Below are 15,158 nucleotides of genomic sequence, written 5' to 3'. Positions count from 1 at the left end.
CTAACATCCATCGAGTCAGTGATGCCATCCAGCCATCTCATCCTCTGTCGTCCCCTTCTCCTCCTGCCCCCCATCCCTCCCAGCATCAGAGTCTTTTCCAATAAGTCAACTCTTCGCATGAGGTGGCCAAAGTACTGGAGTTTCAGCCTCAGCATCATTCCTTCCAAAGAACATCCAGGGCTGATCTCCTTTAGAATGGACTGGTTGGATCTCCTTGCAGTCCAAGGAACTCTCAAGAGTCTTCTCCAACACCACAGTTCAAAAGCATCAATTCTTCGACGCTCAGCTTTCTTCACAGTCCAACTCTCACATCCATACATAACCACAGGAAAAACCATAGCCTTGACTAGACGGACCTTAGTCGGCAAAGTAATGTCTCTGCTTTTGAATATGCTATCTAGGTTGGTCATAACTTTTCTTCCAAGGAGTAAGCGTCTTTTAATTTCATGGCTGCAGTCACCATCTGCAGTGATTTTGGAGCCCCCCAAAATAAAGTCTGACACTGTTTCCACTGTTTCCCTATCTATTTCCCATGAAGTGATGGGACCGGATGCCGTGATCTTCGTTAATACCTTAAGATGTTTCTTTCTCATTAGGTAAGTCAGAGAAGTGCATGAAAGCATGTAATGGAAATAGCTTTTAACCGTTAAGCTTCCTGCACTGTCTCATGAAGTGTGTGGAAGCCGACCTGCTGACTTGCTGACATGCTGAGGTCTCAGTGTTGACAACTTAGACTCACTTATTTTTAGCTCCCGAAGGAGCTCGAAAAAGCCTTAGTAAACATGTACTAAGGCTGTGCAGACAGGGTGCTTGTTTTCAGTAAAACAAGAGGAGTCTGTCAAGACGGTAAGTCCTATGAGACTTTATTTCTAATATCTTACCACGTTCCAGGTAGTTGGATAAAACCAATTTAAAAGCAACCGAACAACAGGTATCTTTATAACAGTGTTGTAACCGCACATGTGTTCATATTCTTTGCACCTGGGAAAGCCTAGAAGTTCCAGTGATCTTAGAACCGGAAAGACCCGTTAAAAGAGCATTCTGTGACTGCTGGACCACAGTTACCCCACCTGTTAAAATCGCCCCAAAACGGGAGCTTTTGGAAATAAGTGCTTCTTACAGAGCCAGTTAATGGTTTTTCTTAGATATTGTCTAGACATACATTGTACAAATAAAATTTTAAAATTCCTATTAGCCTATGAAGTGTCATAACTAAATACATATTTTAAAGGTTTTGAGCATGAATCTTCCCAAAATGTTTTAGATCATCTCACACCCTGTTATCTGGAGTTTACTGAATATAATTTAAGGTCACAAGTTAGTGATGGCCAGTGGCTTGCTCTCTCTCCACACCTCATGGGGCAGTTAAAGGTGAAAGCACCATTTAAAATATTAGAAGTTTTGTGAATGCGTTAGTGAACTATGCTGTGGAGAATAAAGGGTGCTTTTAGGGGCGTGAAGGACTATTTGCCTCTAAATGGTGCTGCTGCTGCTGCTAAGTTGCTTCAGTCATGTCCGACTCTGTGCGACCCCGTAGACGGCAGCCTAGCAGGCTCCCCCGTCCCTGGGATTCTCCAGGCGGGAACACTGGAGTGGCTGCCGTTTTCCTCTCCTCTAAACAGTGCTAAGCTCTGGAAATACTCTGGCTTCTGTGTCCGCTCCGTTGTGAGCTCACACTTTTCCTGGCTGCTGACTGCTGACTGTGGTTAGAATACCTGCCTTTAGTAGTTAATTCTACACCTTATCTTTGGGTGCTTGAGGATTCTGAGACAAACTGAATACACTTTATGAAACACCTTGACACTTTTCAAAGCAAATAAATTGTCTGTGTGGGTCTTCCCTGCTGTACGCCTGGGTCTTTTTATCTGTCTTTAACCCAGCACCACGTATTCTTGATTGCTGTAGCTTTAGAGTGAGTCTTGATGAGCTAGTAAAGTCTTCCCACATTGTTCATCTGCTGCAGGATTGTTAGTGTTCGTTATTTTGGTGGGGGGTAAGAAGAGTCTTTTCAGCAAATGATGCTGACACACTTGGGCAAACATGAAAAAGCTTACCCTCAGTCCCTCCTTCAAACCATACCTGAAAATCAGCCGCGGCAGATTGTAGACCTGTGCAAGACACTGAAACCAAGTTTCAGACAGACTAAGAAACTGTAACCTCTGGTTAAGCTTTTTCAGAAAACACAGAAAAAGTAGTAACCATAAATGAAAAAAGTGGGAAGTTGGACTTGATCAAAGTTAAAACCAGCATCAAAAGATGCTGTTGGGAAAGTGAAAAAGATGAAACAGTTGGAAAAAACATTTGCTCTCTCTTTGTATACGTTATGATCACTATAAAACATCAAATTCAATCTGAAAGAATCCAAGAAAAAAAGGACAAAAGGAAAATTAGCTTACAGCGGGACAGACAGCAAGCCCACGATAAAATGGAGGATTTAAGCCTAAAAGTGTTGGCATTCACATAATTACATTAAACGTGAGTGAACTAAACGCTAGGTGGGCTTTTAAAACTGAGCTACTGCATGTACTGTTCACAGTAGACACACCTGAGGCGTAAGGGCACAGAACAGTTTGAGGCACAGAGTCTAAAGCAGCGGGCGAGCGTGAGCCAGACGTAGGCTGCTGTGGCTGTTAGTGTGTTAGAGCAAGCTTTAAAGCAGAAAGCAATTCTTCAGACAAGGAAAGACCTTTTCTTTTTTTGGTGGAAAAAGGAAAGGTGCTTTACTCAGGAGGCCAGCAGCCTGGGAAGGTGGTGAGCTGGTGTCCTCAGACCACCTGAGCTGCTGGTTAGGGGCGGGGACATTGGACGTGGAGCGTCAGTCAGCCCCAGCCTCCCTCTGGAGGCTGGTCCTGCAGTGGTGGAGCGCGTCGTCTCCCTGGCTCTCTGCTTCTGCCATCTAAGGCCCTGGAGTCCTGTGGATACACATCCTGTGAGTTCCCGGCTCCCCAGCTCCAGCCCAAGGCAGGCAGAGCAGGATGGTATTAGCACCTGGGATCACATTCCCTGAAGACCTCATGTGATGTCTGGACTAGAGACATTCTGACACAGAGAAATCAACCAGTATGCAGATGAATGAGAGCAAGGAGGGAAAGTCGCGTGTGAGTGAATTAAAGAGCAAGGGAAAGGGGAGAGTGCAGGCAGGAGGGGTCTGAGGACCACCTCCTGATGACAAAAGGTTCACTTTACCAGGACTGTAGTATACTTAAAGCAGAAATGAAACCTCTAAAGAAATTGATAGAGATCTGCCAGCACAACGGGGAATACTTCTTCCCGTCTTCACACATCTTACCAACTGGTGGGCTAAGTGGGTGAAAAATCAGTAGTAAATAGAAAATTCAGAAAAGGAAACAGAACATTGCCCTCGATGTTGAGGAGCACATACTCTTTTCAAAAAGAACACTTATGAGCATTGGCATAAGCTGGGCCATAAGGTGAGCTTAAGATGCAACAATGTCCCAGAGCTGAAGTGATGCAATGTGTTTTCTGAGCACAATACAACCAAGAAAAGAATGTAACAAAAAGCTAGCTAGGTTGAAATCTGTGTGGATACTGTACCTCTGAATAACCCTTGGGTTGAGAAAGAAGTTACGACAGAAGTTAGAAAGTATTTTGAGTGATGAAACTGTGTGAGAATGTGGGAGTCAGCTTCTTAGATGCATATTTTAGAAAGTTGGAACTCAGTAAGGAAAGCATCCATCTCAGCAAGTCGAGAAAAGAACAGGAGATTAAACTCAGACCTTACAGGTAAAATGAGACTGTATTATGAACAACTTTATAAATTTGAAAAATACAGCAGTTCTTTAAAAAATGACAACTTACTGAAATGGGCATGTGAAGACATAGTTCCGTAAATCTTAAAGAATCAGAACCCATAATTCAAAATCTTTTCAAGGAGAAAACTCGTGGCCATGATTGGCTCACTGGCACATCTTACCCAGCTTTTAATAAAGAGAATAAAACCAGTTTCACACCAGAGAAGTGTACGGGAAAAAAACACTCCTAGCATGTTTTGAGGCCAGCATAGCCTCAATAGTAAAACCTAGAAAGGACACGTTGAAAAGGGAAAACCATAAGTCTCTCTCAGTCATGAGAATCAAAAAACACATATGATGAACAGAAGATGCAAAAATCCTAACCAGATTTTCAGCAAAACAAATCAACCCTCCAAAACAAGTCAACCAAAAATCAGGATAAATTGTGATGACCGTTTGTTGTAGTCCAGGAATGCAAGATCTGTTTAACATTACAAACTCAACTAATGCAACTGACTGTGGTAGCAGAGAAGGGAGGGGTGGCTATTTTATCAGAGTGTAACGCGGTGCTTGGAGTAATCAGCAGTGCATGGAGTGGGGCAGGGTGAGAGCCAGAAGACAAAGCTGTGTTTCCAGAACACTCGATTTATGGCAGAGGCTGCCTTTCTGAGATGCGGAGAAGGAGGGGCTTTTCATGAAAGCGTCCTGAGGGAACTGGCTAGTCCTTTGGGAAAACGTGGCTTCCCTGGGGGCTCAGAGGGTAAAGAATCTGCCTGCAATGCAGGAGACCCAGGTTCAGTTCCTGGGTTGGGAAGATCTCCGGGAGAAGGAAGTGCCCACCCACTCCAGTGTTCTTGCTTAGAGAATTCCATGGACAGAGGAGCCTGGCGGGCTGTAGGCAATGGGATCACAAAGAGCTGGACACGACCGAGCGACTAACACTTTGGCGGGAGAAGGTTCGTCAGTTCAGTGAGTTGCAGATCTCCGGGCGAAGGCCGCAGGCAGAGGATACCTGCAGCCCTGCATCATCAGAAACCACCGCAGAGAGACGAGTGCGTACACCGAGCTGCCCCGAAACCAGGACTTCTGACCAGAAGTGGCACCAGGAGGGCCCCCGCGGGGAAGGCGGGGCGGGGGCCGTGAGGTGCTCTGCTGGCATGAGCACCCCCACAAAACGAGAGAAAGATGGCCTGGCGGAGAACGGACAGGAGGCACGACTGCGCCCTTCACAGAGGGTGCTTCCCGAGGGGCCGGTGAGGACGCAGGCAGCACTCAGCCCCACTGGGGCGGGGGGTGCAAACTAGGGGCTCACCAAACTGGGCCCTCCCAGGCCCTTTCTAGGACAGCTGCCGAGTGTCGCCGGTGGGCAGTCACCCGGAGGAGGGTTTGACAAGAACTGTGGAATCGTGGGTGGGTGTGTGCCTCACACGGTCACTGTGCGCCAGGATACACATACGGGAACCTTTAACATTCTTCGTGACCAGAAAACCAGAGGCAGCCGAAATGCTTGCCTGTAGCACAGCGGTGTTGCTCAGCGTGACCGCAGTGGCGTGCTGTGAGGCGGCGGAGGTGAGCCACCAGAGCCCACGTGTCACACGGTGAGCCTCACACACACAGCGCTGGCACAGAAACCCAGACACAAAGTGGAACTCGGGAGTTCCCATCCGTCAACTGCAACGCAGGGGTAACTGGCCCGCCAAGGAGCGCAAGTGCCGTGCTGGGGCGCGGAGAAGGGCAGGGGTGACGGCCTGGAGGAGGAGGGCGGTGGTGGGAGGGGCTGGGGCCCCGCTCACCCGCCAGACCCGAGCTCCACGCGGGCTCGGGGACTGCCACACCGGGGCACGCGGGTCAGTGACGTGCGGCTCTCAGCCGCCTGCTTGCCATGCAGTCAAAATAGGCCACCGATTTTATGTTTCGCTGTTCTAAAGCCTGCTTTAGTGAGGGCTTTTAAATATTCCCAAGGTTGTTGACTTTTTGGAGGAAAATCCAGCTTTAAAGCGATAGAGTTGTTTTCCTGTGTTGGCTGTTTTAAGTCCAGCACGCTGTAATGAAGCATTCCCTGGACACTGGCCTGAGTCTGCAGGCCTGTCTCCTCCCGGACGGTACAGGCTGCAGGTCGGCTCAGCTCTGCCCTCAGCGAGGGCCCAGGTCTTCCCGCCAAGTCTCCATCACGCCTGGGTGCAGGTCTCTGCGGGACCCCAGCTGCCGGGCTCATCCTTGGCTGTATTCCAGCCCACACAGGCAAGGAGAGCCTTGCAGCTTCTGTGGGGTTTTTTCCGTTACTTTTGATGACATCTCTGTGTGCGTGCCAAGTCGCTTCAGCTGTGTCCGACTCTTTGCGACCCCATGGGCTGCAGCCTGCCAGGCTCCTCTGTCCATGAGCTTCTCCAGGCAAGAGCGCTGGAGTGGGCTGCCGTTTCCTCCTCCAGGGGATCTTCCTGACCCAGGGATCGAACTTGCGCCTCCTGTATCTCCTGCGCTGGCAGGCAGGTTCTTTAACTACTGCGCCCCCTGGGAAGCCCAGGGGCCTCTCTGCTAAGATGCAGGCCATGCGGCATATGAATCAGTGGGTTTGGTTTCTTCACAGAGCGTGGGGTTATCACCACAAACAGGGCCAGCCCTCTCTAGCCCTTGTAGCCAGAGCAGGGACCTTAGCTCCGCCCTTAGGCCCGCGCCTCAGGCCGCACCGAGCGCGGGGAGGCTGGAGCCCTGTCCGCCGCCGCGACGCCCACGTGAGGCTCCGTTCCTGCCCCAGGTGCAACAGCACGGAGCAGCTGAGGGCCCTACTGCCCGGACTGGAGCAGGAGCTGAAGGGCGGAGCAGCTGAGGGCCCTTTGCCAGCTCACCTTCACCCTCGCTCGGAGCCCGGGGCAGAAGGGGCTAGGCGAGTACGCCTGCCAGACGCCGGCCAGCTGGAGAGGCCGCACGGGCGTGGCCAGCAGGCCTCCAGGCGGGCCCCTCCTCTGGGGTCCCCACTGAGGGCGCCCCTCGCCGCTGGGACAGTCCCACGCGCTCCAGCCCCTCAGCCTGCAGTCCCTCCTGACGTGTGGAGCCAAAAATGCAATTTTAAATGTGGAGTAATTTTCAGATGCTCTGTGGTCTCTCCTATTGACGTGTAATCGTCTAATGGGTTAGAGAGGTGGGCAGGTGACATTAGTCTCGTCCTGGGCTGGGGATTTAATGCTAACTTACTTAAACTAATTCTGATGTGTGTTGGATTATATTTTTCTTCTTCTTTCAGAGATGTATGATCTTGCCAAAATGTCGCTTGTGCACTACCGTATGTGGTATATACAGACACTCTTTAGCTTGCATTTCCGGTTTGAGGTTTTGGTTTATTTGAGGACTATAAAATCTGCTTATTTCTGTTGCCATGTCAGAGAGAACCTCAAACTCAGGGTTTTGAGCAGCCATCATTTTTATCGCGTATGATCCTTTGGCACAGGGCTCTGCAGGGCCCCGCCGGACAGCCCTCTGTGCCACGCGGGTCAGCTCAGACGCCCAGCAGTGTTCGCGCTGTGGCTGGATGCCACCTGCCCTGGCTGACCAGGGCCCCCCTGCAGGGTGGTGATCCCGCCAGAAGGCTGCAGGGCTGCAGGCAGGGGAGGTGGGAGCTGCCTGGAAACCCTACAGCATTGGTTCCATCTGAAGCCGTCGCGCTTGCCGTGCTTTTAAAATTCCACTCTAAGTTCTAAGAGGTTGCAACTTAGTCCAAGTTAATCACCTGTTTTAAAGTTTATAAATTTACTTTCTTTGGTCATGAAGCTCAGCGTGAGGAGAAGTATTTTGAAGCACTTTTGCAGCATGGAGCCCGGCGTGTGTAGCCTCTATTTTAAGTAGCTTTGCCTGAGTATCAGGCAGCAGAAAAGGAGAAATTCATAGTTTATCCTGTAATTCCTTTACTGAGAGAAAAAAAAATCAGTATCTACTTTATGCCTATAGACAAATGAGATGCTTGTCAGAATCAGTCACTGAAGAATTGCAACAGTTACTGATTTTTTCGTCTGTGCTCATGAAACTCATTGAGAGAACATAAAATCGTATTAAAGGGAACAGTAGCCTCTTCAGGAAAATTATTACATACCTGGACACTTCACAAACACCACACTTTATTTTAGAAGGTTTTTTGAGGGTTTTTTAAAGAAAGATACAAAGCCGGGTGAGTATGGGGGAGCAGGAGGGAGGCCCGAGGTGGGAGGGCAGCAACCCCAGAACCAATCCCCGTTGTCCATGAAAGAGGCTGGCACAGCGTTGCAAGGCGACCGCTATTCGCTGTTGTTGCTCAGTGACCCAGTCGTGTCTGACTCTTTGCAACTCCATCGACTGCCGCAGGCCAGGCTTCCCTGTCCTTCACTATCTCCCAAACCAACTGTACTTCAATTAAAAAAAAAAAGAGTAATTTTACAGCTGTGAACCCCAGATGGAACAATTGATTTTACAGTTTCCAGAGTTTACGATATCGTCTTCTGAAGGGTTAAATGTAATTTAAAGAGGTTGGTTCAAGTGTTCCTATAATTCCTAAACCAGCGTGGACAGCAGTGGGAAGGGTGGAGAAACAGCCTGTAGGCCGAGGCTTCATCCCCTTCAGACCTGTGAGCCTGTGGTGTGTAGTAAGAGGGGCACGTGCCGCCTGCTGGGTATTCCTCAGCCTAGCGCTGCTTCGTTGCTCAGTCGTGCCCGACTCTTTGTGAGCCCGTGGACTCTTCAGTCCATGCAGCTCTCCAGGCCAGAATACTGGAGTGGGCAGCCGTTCCCTCCTCCAGGGCATCTTCCCGATCCAGGGATCAGACTGGGGTTTCCTGCACTGCAGGCGGATTCTTTGCCAGCTGAGCCACTACGGAAGCCCCCTAGTAGAGGAGGCGATTAACACTCCTTGATGCTTTGCTTTAATGTGAGATACTCGGCATGGTTTATACTGGCTCGAGTCTGCAATCAGCTCGCTTTGAGAAATCATAATTTTTGAGGAAGTAAAGTTTCATGATTATTAACTAATTTTTCCATCAGCCCAAAGGTTCTTTTTTGACAGAATGGTCATCTTTATGATCTAATTCTAAATGGAGCATCGCAGACATAAATTTTGCTTAGGAACATCTTATAACCGTCTTCTTACCCAGGAGGTAGGGTTTCCAGAGGTTTTCAGAAAGAAAACAGCTGCTGCAAACACGCCTTTCACGGCCAGTAGAGGAGATTCTGCTCTTGACCTCAGCTCTCAAGTTCCATCACTTTGAGTGCTGCTGTTGCTCTGCAAATGGCCAGGTCCATCAGGACAGCACTCAGCGCATTCGCTGAGGTGATGCTGGGTCTCTGAAAATGCAGGCATCTGCCGTGAGTCGTGTGCTTCACAAATAATGCACGTCGGGAACTTCATAAGAAGGGTTTCTAGGACCAAACGAACCCAAAGGTAACCAGATCTAACGTCTGCCATGAAGCTTTCTTCTTCTCTCTTCCCCAGGTTTGCCTCCATCTCTCAGTGTGAGGCTTTCCTTCCCTAAGATGAGCTGAGTCTGGATTTTCCTCAGATAAGGAAATAGACTCATCAGGGCGCGGGCCCACGGGCAAGGTCCAGCCAGCCTTCTCTCCCGCCTGTTCCTCAAGTTTTCGGACCACTGCTTTCTGGCTAGGACTCCAGGTTATTTCAGACTGAGTTATCTTGTGGACGCTAAACACACAGGAGATAGAAGCATTTTATTTGAAGTTGGCTACCGCTCACGTATCTCTTGCTCATCCATTTCTAACGATTCACCGGGGAACCTCAGGTCAGAGCTTCAGCTTTTAAGACTTCTGTCCAAGTCGGGCCAAACCAGATTTAGATGAAAATCTTTTGGAAGGTGTTTGCTAGACTATTTTGCATTGAACGCATTTGTTGCCTTAAATACTTATTTGCCTGCTTTTTGCCCTCATTCTCCTGGCATGCACACACCAGCACTATTTCGGTGCGAGACTGTGGTTCTATCATCTGACAGTGAGGACTAGCCGACCTAGTTGAAGGTTGTCAGCTTCAAAAAGTTTCCTTCTCAGCCCCTTGATGTTCTGTTGTATCAATCACACAGAAATAAACCGATACCAGCCTTGCAGTGAGCAGAGAGCGAGCCCCTCTCCTGCAGCCCTGACGCTCAGCTTCTGTGTCCGTGAACATTCCACCTTGTGATGCGGCCACGGCGTCAGTCTGTTTAGACGTGAAATTGTTGCTACCTTCCAGCTGGGGGAAAATGAGGACGTTGACTTCTACTAGTGACCAAACAACTTGCTGACTTGTCTTGGATCTATCTTAAGAAATCCCAAGTCTTTACGAGACTTACGGGATTGACTTTTGAATCAGATTCCATTTTAGTTCTTACCGTGGCAAGGAAGGTCTGTTTGGAAAGCACTGTGTCCCTTCCTTTCTGAACAAGCTTTTAACTTGTAGTTCATCACTTAGAAAGTGCGTGGAGCTGTTTTTTTTTAATGTATGTATAAATGGTATGCGTTAATCATATCCAGCTAATCATATCCAGGTCGGTCCAGCTGTCAAGAGAGCCCAGTACATGAGAAAAACAGTCTTCATAATGGATTAATTCAGTTCAGTTCAGTCGCTCAGTCGTGTCTGACTCTTTGCAACCCCATGAATCGCAGCACGCCAGGCCTCCCTGTCCATCACCAACTCCCGGAGTTCACTCAGACTCATGTCCATCAAATCAGTGATGCCATCCAGCCATCTCATCCTCTGTCGTCCCCTTCTCCTCCTGCCCCCAATCCCTCGCAGCATCAGTCTTTTCCAATGAGTCAACTCTTCTCATGAGGTGTCCAAAGTACTGGAGTTTCAGCTTTAGCATTATTCCTTCCAAAGAAATCCTAGGGCTGATCTCCTTCAGAATGGACTGGTTGGATCTCCTTGCAGTCCAAGGGACTCTCAAGAGTCTTCTCCAACACCACACTTCAAAAGCATCAATTCTTTGTTGCTCAGCTTTCTTCACAGTCCAACTCTCACATCCATACATGACCACTGGAAAAACCATAGCCTTGACTAGACGGACCTTAGTCGGCAAAGTAATGTCTCTGCTTTTGAATATGCTATCTAGGTTGGTCATAACTTTCCTTCCAAGGAGTAAGCGTCTTTTAATTTCATGGCTGCAGTCACCATCTGCAGTGATTTTGGAGCCCCCCAAAATAAAGTCTGACACTGTTTCCACTGTTTCCTCATCTATTTCCCATGAAGTGATGGGACCAGATGCCATGATCTTCGTTTTCTGAATGTTGAGCTTTAAGCCAACTTTTTCACTCTCCTCTTTCACTTTCATCAAGAGGCTTTTTATTAGGGGATAATTATTGACACATCCAACTATCCTAGTACGCAAATCGTTTTCAAAGCCATTTTCCCCAAGGTGCCAAGTCAGATTCAGCCTCAGGAGCTCTTCCGTAAGCCTTAGACCTCATGTAACCATGGGTAAGACTGCCAAGTGTGGCTAAGTGAAGTCCAGCGTGCCAAGAAGTGGTCACTGTGCTGTGTTAAAAGGGGTTGGGACTCATAAGTGCCTTCTCTCTTTTTGCCAGATTTGGAAATGGCCATCGCGTACTGGAATCTGGAATTATCCGGAAGGTTTAAGTTTCTAGATCTTTGGAACACCTTCTTGTTGGTAAGGGTCTTCCTGCTTGCCGGGTCCCCATGCAAGGGTTAGCCGGGGCAGTTACTGTCCTAATAACCGAGTGCTGGTCTGGGGGCCCTGAGGAACCAGTGTCCCCAGCTGCGGTCCCAGGGAGCCCACCTGCGGCCATGCTCTGCCTCCTGCAGAAAGTGGTGCCATGGGCTCGGGCCAGGCTGCTCGAGGCCGCCTCCAGACTGTGTGTCCGTGGTCCCCGCCCCAGGGCGTTCGCGCTCGGCGACCGCGGCCGAGGGGAGGGTGCAGGCTGCCGGGCCCGTCCCTGACCGTGGGAGGTGGCTGTGCTGTCCTGCTCAGGGTCCCCCTGCTCTGTGAGGACCAGTCCTTCTCGTGGTGGGGTGTGGGGCGGCCCTCCAGGAGCAAGCTGGGAAAGGGCCCCAGCATGTGCAGCAGGAGGGCCGGGGCGGGCAGCGAGGGGCCCGGGACGCGCAGGGGGCAGCGGGAGCAGAAGAGCACGCATGGCACACCGTGTGCACGCACTCTGGAGTGTGAGACGAGCTTGGGAGCCATCTCTGGACACGTGCACTCACATGTGCAAAGACAGGCTCTAGGGGGCTGGGAGCCTCCGGGAGACCTGGGGCTGCTCTCCAGCTAGGGCCCCCGAGGAGCAGAGTGGGCCCTCCAGTGTCTGCAGTGTCCAGCCCTGCGGAGAGCTGCCTGGTTCACAGCAAGTGAGCACCTCCAGACGCCGCTGGCCCATGTTGTTTCCGAGCTGGCTTCAGGCTTGGGTACAGAGATTAAAGATGCTGCCTTTCTATGTGAAATGAAAGTCAACAATTTTTGCTTTATTTTGTGTTTCCATGAGTGTGCTTTCTGCAGCTGCACAGTGGCGTCATGCAGCCCCTAACACTGGCCCAAAGCTCCGTTGCTGCATTAACGGTGCTGGTCTGGTCCTCACGCCTGGTCACATTGTGTCCTGAGACCACCGGGCTGAGAGCACCATCTGAGCCAGCGGCCCACTGGTTTTTCCTCTTGTGTTTTTGGAGCATCACAAAAGATCAATCCCGAGGGACACTTGGAACCTTCTAGATTTTGGAAACACGATCGCAGATGACATGTCCAACTACGATGAAGAAGGTAGATGAAGTCCGCAGACCTCAGGTGATGGCCAGTGGGCAGGTGGGTCCCCATTGACCCCTGCCCGACCCCGTGTGTGAGACAGGAGTGATGGAGTGACTGGTACTCACTTATTACGCCCTGTAAATCCCACAAGAGAAAATACCGCTCACACTTAAAGTCGGGAGGACCGCTTCTGAGCTGAGGCTTTCAAGGTGGGCATGCAGAGGCCCCGAGGCAGGACCACAAGCAGGATGGTGACGGGGGCCCGCTGACCCCAGTGTGGCCAGCGGTTATTCCATCATGCCGCCGAAGCACACGGAGGATTCTAGCCTGTGTTTACTCACCTGAGCACCATCCCACCTGCAGTGGCCCCCACCCAAGACGTGTCAGGGCTCATGGAACTTCTCCCACTGTGGGCGCTGCCCGCTCGGAAAGAGTGTCCACCCCCAGCCCCCTCTGCCCAGCGCAGACGTGACTGTGGACATGCTCAGCGGGGCTGGCAGTGGGCGCTGCTCACAGACGCGTGCACGCCAGCACACAGCACCTGCCGCTCCCGGCTGGCCAGAGCCGAGGAGGGTCATTTCAGCTGATCCATTACGTGTAGAAGTTTAAAATCCTTTGAGTTCTTGAGATATAAATGTTGGATTGTGAGAAAAATCCTTTGACTATGAAAACTGTTATCGTAAAATGCCGATTTTTCCAAACCTTTTGCTTTCCTTTAGGAGCATGGCCTGTTCTCAGAGATGATTTCGTAGAGTACGCACGGCCAGTGGTCACAGGTGGTAAAGGCAGTCGTGTCTCGGCAGAAAATTGAGTTGGATTTAGATGAACGGGAACCGCGTCCTGCAGGAGATGCTGGCCAGCTGTGCCCGTCGCCCATTTCTTCCTGACCAGTCGTGAGCCTGGAGACCCCCTCCCGCTGCTTAGAGAAGACGCCGCTGACTACTGGTGCCGGAGACCCTCCATGATAGCGGCTGGGCACCTGGAGGCGGGGCTCTAGCCCTGCGGTAGGAGCCCTCCGTGACTGTGGAGGGGCGGAGCCTGTCTGCAGCCTCGGACCTTCAGATCCTGGTGAGCCCTGCACGCTCACACCCACTGGTTGTCTGGGAACCACACCCAAGAAACCGCCGGTCAGGCGGCCAGACACATGTCCTGAGAAGACAGTCGTAGACGCTGAGGTTTTTAGATTTGGTGCCAGGATTAAGACATAAGTTTTTTGAATTATCCAGATTTATCAGCTCTGTTTTCTCTGGATGATCATGGGAATGGTTTTACAGGTCGACAGGCTGTTGAGGTTTGCACAGCAACTTTAAACTGTGTGCAAGTCAGCGGGTCTGTTTACTGCTAATAGTGTCTATTAAGCTACCTAAGAAGCTTCATAAAGTATGCAAGTATGCTTTTTTTAAAAATGTATTTTATTACATTTAAAAAGACATTTTTCTGTGAGAAATTATCTCTTTTGTGATAAATTTAAATTTAAAAATCAACTGTTGGCTTTCTTCCATCTGTAATGTGAGCACTTGCTGTCCACCCTCCTGCCCTTCACGTGTGGTCACATCCAGAAGGTAAGACACACGTGGTTGTCCCCCGAATGCCACAAACCGGAAACCGTGTCACACGCACGTGGGGCGGAGTGTTGGCGCCCCGAGCCGCTGGCCTCCGGCATGGCCCCACCACCTCCTTTCCTTCCTGGGGGTCACGTCCAGCTGGGGGGCTGGCAGGGCGGCTGTCCCGCGTGCTGTTCAGGTGGGCACCACGACCCGCCTGCCCATCGTGGAAGTGGCTTCATGTGGCGGTTTGAGAAGCGCTGGCTGGGCCACACCTCGAACGTGGATGACCACATCACGGCACGCCCTTAGCCCCACCGCGGCCCCGCTTATGGGGCAGAAACTGGGGCAATTCACGGGTGAGGGGAGTCCCTCAGCTCTGCAGAGCGTGTGCCTAAAATGCACAGCTTAGTTTGGCTTCCTGAAGTATGAGCCACTCAGACCTGAGTTCTGGAGACCCAGCCGGGTGGGCAGTGTGCGGTGGGGGCTCAGCCCCTCTCGAGGTGCAGGGCCTGGAAGTCGCTGACCTCTCCCAGCCCCACTGCTGCGGCTGCAAAGAAAACACGGGCCACCTCTGCCCACAAGCCTGGGGTTCTTAGAGCTGTAACAGAAGCCTCAGCAATCGTTCAGGGTCCTTCGAGGGGCTGCGGGTTCTGACGTGTGAGTTCCGTTCAGGGAGGTTGCAGGACTCAGGCCTGTGACAGCCGCGAGGTCTGCGGCACAGCTTCATCCTGAGGCGTCCGGCTGTGCGGGAAAGGCAGCCTGTGCACGCGGGCCTTCTTGTTCATCAGCAGAGGCGAGAGCTCAGTGGGCCGGCGTCCGTCGTTCTATCCTAAGCGTTCCCGGCAGGCGAGCTGCGGAAGCGCCGAGCACTCAGAAACACTGAAGGGCTTCTCTCGGGGGCCGAGGTGGCTTTCCGCTCTGCCCCGGACGCGAGGACGCTCTGCGCTGGCTCTCCTCCTCCGCCCCACGTGGGGAGCAGCCGCCTCCCCCGGGGCCCTCCCAGCCGTGTCTGGCCTGCCGCCTCCTGACAGAATCGCGTCCCACGTGGACGGCCTGAACCCTCTCCTCTCCTCTCTCGGTGTCAGGCGGCCCCTGCTGAGCATGCCTGCTTCAGGTGGGCGGTTACAGCTCTCAGGACACACAGGAGCCTCAGCGTGCAC

The 15,158-nt window shown here is 51.2% G+C and overlaps 1 long non-coding RNA gene across 2 annotated transcripts; it reads left to right on the top strand.

Moving 5' to 3' along the window:
* Nucleotides 1-512: 512 nt before the first annotated feature.
* On the top strand, nucleotides 513-13,920 carry LOC108634754. 2 transcript variants are annotated; one of them, XR_001917686.1, is made up of 4 exons: nucleotides 513-846; nucleotides 11,283-11,365; nucleotides 12,195-12,508; nucleotides 13,171-13,920. It is a non-coding gene; the product is annotated as an uncharacterized LOC108634754 (long non-coding RNA). The 2 variants fall into 2 exon arrangements; XR_001917687.1 differs by lacking the exon at nucleotides 513-846 and adding an exon at nucleotides 9,251-9,508.
* The last annotated feature ends 1,238 nt before the right edge of the window (nucleotides 13,921-15,158 follow it).

Source organism: Capra hircus, unplaced genomic scaffold (genome assembly GCF_001704415.2).
Source record: "Capra hircus breed San Clemente unplaced genomic scaffold, ASM170441v1, whole genome shotgun sequence".
Taxonomy (NCBI): domain Eukaryota; kingdom Metazoa; phylum Chordata; class Mammalia; order Artiodactyla; family Bovidae; genus Capra; species Capra hircus.
The sequence above is the reverse complement of the archived record's forward strand: the minus strand, read 5'-3'. Positions and strand labels throughout refer to the sequence as shown.